This window comes from Macrobrachium rosenbergii, chromosome 5 (genome assembly GCF_040412425.1).
Source record: "Macrobrachium rosenbergii isolate ZJJX-2024 chromosome 5, ASM4041242v1, whole genome shotgun sequence".
Lineage (NCBI taxonomy): Eukaryota > Metazoa > Arthropoda > Malacostraca > Decapoda > Palaemonidae > Macrobrachium > Macrobrachium rosenbergii.
Genome location: NC_089745.1, coordinates 11,923,418 through 11,926,379, shown reverse-complemented (window position 1 = coordinate 11,926,379; position 2,962 = coordinate 11,923,418). Strand labels below are relative to the sequence as shown.

Below are 2,962 nucleotides of genomic sequence, written 5' to 3'. Positions count from 1 at the left end.
CTATAAACAGGTATCCACCAAACTTAAGCTTTCAAAGATTCACACGTGCTTTTTTATTCTTCTTGTATAACGGTTTTGCGTTGCGCTGAATGTGCACATGCAAGTTTATTCTTTTATTTTGTAGATTTATTGATAAAGCATTATGTAAAAGTAGTAGTGTTACATTCATGTATGACTGCGTCTGGGTAACTGGTATGTAGAAATTGCAATTGTATGTATAATTAAATCACCTTATGTAATAAACAATATAAGTCAGTCGGAAGTTATAACGTTACTAGCCACCCATCTCCCCCACCAACCCACAAGTATAAATATCTATCTACAACTCCGCGGGAGAGGCAACTTGCACATATTATCCTTTTCCTTATTGACGGGTGGCAGGACTTAACGACTCTCAAAACACCGTATACTCGCGCAGCCAAAGGACATCTATGACAGTTTTAGTAGATTCGTAAAACCAAGGTCTTGCGTAAAACTTATTGCCAGAAGGTAACGAATCGATCACTACGCGACATGACAATCAATGACAACAGAAGAAAAACTAATCGATAAAATTACGAATTCACGTCACAACAATCATCTTACATATCAGCCAACGTGCATGAGAAATTTCGACCAAAATCACTGCGTGGTCAAAGCGTACCGATATCTTAATCATTCATAGCATCATCTGGGATGAATGGGCGGGAACCTGAATCATACGCCTGGCAGGGACCTGGCAGCCGGTCGTGAAAAGAAGACAAGAGGCTGAACCTAATGGAGTTGAGTGTAGCTGGCTGCCGGGGCGGTGATTCTGCGGGTAGACAGTGTGCTTGACTGTTTTGCAGGTCAGTGTAGGACAGAATTGTGAGGAGTTGAGTATATTGCAGTGGTCTGTTTACGTTCGTGGTGCAGGATGTATCTTAACCGTTAAGTGGACAGTACCGTTTCCGTAACTGACAGTAAAGGTATGAGTTATATGTAGCATAATGTTATTTCAATAGACTAGATATTTATAATTGTAAGTTATAATGTATAGCGTAATGTTATTACAGTAGACTAGATATTTATAAATGTATATAGGCTCTGTATATGTAAACTAATTATATATTGTATGCATGCATTTGTTTATATATTCATGTTTCGTAGCTTCAACTTTACATTTCAAATCATTAAGAGGGGCATTATTAAAATGCACGTGTTGACCCTGCACTGCGCAATACCATTAGTTAAAAGAAAAACATTAAACTGGAAAACGTTGCAATTGTCTTCAAACTTTTTTATTTCAGGACCCAAATTTCTTTACTGATTAAATTCCAAGATGGTTACTTCTTTTAATCACAACTTATATATAACAAATGTGCTCTCTCTCTCTCTCTCTCTCTCTCTCTCTCTCTCTCTCTCTCTCTCTAAATATATAATTTATATATATATGACATATATAATATATAATATATATACATATGCATGCATATACATAATGGTACCAGTATACTGTTTCCATTATATTACATAAATATGTATAAAGCACTTGGTTATGGTTTCAATATAACACACACACACACACATATACAGTATATATATATATATATATATATATATATATATATATATATATATATATATATATATATATCTATATATATAAGTAAATATATATATATATTTATACATACATACATATATATAATATATATATACAGTATGTACATACACACAGTATATGCAGACGGAGAGATCTTACAATACAAGCTCATCTTCTTTAAGACAACAAAAACTGAACTGGAAGTCTCGTAAAAAAGCTAAGATAAATCAGCGCTGCCAATTTTACCGAGTCAAGACTTGAATTTAGGGGTCGGGTTCTTCCTCGAGAGGAAAATTTCTTTATGCCTGTGCAAAGGTTAGTTACTGGAGGAAAAAAAAAAAAAACTTTTAAGAATCTTTATGTTTGACCGCTTCGAGTAAACGTTATGTTATAAAAGCTTCAGACCGATTTGAACGAGATTTTTTATTTAAAATTGGGGGCGGAAGTTGTTACTGAAAAGCTGAAAGTTAAATTTAGTGTCTGTAAAAGCGTGTATTAGTTTGTAAAAGCCTGAAACTAAATTAATTGTATCGGAAAGTTTAATCTGAGGCTATTATTGAACTGCTCCTTTCGAAAGTAAATCTATTTAAAATCCTAAAACTTTGTTCATTTTTGCTATATTTAAGACGTCATAACTTGAACCATACGGAATTTTTCTTAACAGGATTATTTTTAAGCACTCATAAACACATCATTTCAAATGTTTTATGGCGAAGTTATATCTTAGAATGGGTATATGTAACTTTAATGGCTCTCAGAATAAGCGCTCTCTCTCTCTCTCTCTCTCTCTCTCTCTCTCTCTCTCTCTCTCTCTCTCTCTCTCTCTCTCTCTCTCTCTTTCACATATATATATATATATATATATATATATATATATATATATATATATATATATATATATATATATATATATATTCTTTCTTTTTCTTTTAACGTGCTTTTTATTCCCATTTTTGTATGGGGTAAGCACGATGCCTTCTTTGAAGGACTTTTTGATTTGGCTTTGGGTAGACCTGTGTCTCGATCGGCTGCCCTGCCTGACATCGCTTAGACCCCGGTACGTATGTTTCATGTTTCATACCAGACCCAACGCCCTTTCTTCCCAGCAGCGAGAAGTTATTGCGCGGGTATGGCGAGAGTTCGAGACGTGAGATGTTTGTTATGTCTTTAGAAGGTGTTGTAGTGGCTTTTGTTTTTTGTGTGTATTTAGTCTGTAACATCCATTTGCATTTTAAGCAAACCTATCCGTTGATTACATATATAATCCCGGATGTCTACACGGATAGCAAAGTGTCTGCCTCTCTGATCAGCCGGCTTGCGGATTGAACCCGCGCCACAGACCTCTACGAAGTCCGAAGCTGCTGTTGTAACCGACTGAGCCATCGAGGCTCTTGTATA

General features: G+C 35.1%; 1 protein-coding gene across 2 annotated transcripts in view; it reads left to right on the top strand.

Annotated features, from left to right (window-relative positions):
* Window positions 1-722: 722 nt before the first annotated feature.
* The window catches only part of LOC136838515 (uncharacterized), a 113,835-nt gene continuing 111,595 nt past the window's right edge, over window positions 723-2,962 (top strand). Inside the window, exon 1 of one of the 2 annotated variants that reach the window (XM_067103602.1) lies at window positions 723-827. The gene's annotated coding sequence lies outside the window, so the exon portion shown is untranslated. Of the gene's footprint in view, window positions 948-2,962 lie in introns of both variants that reach the window. The other variant, XM_067103601.1, reaches the window with a different exon arrangement.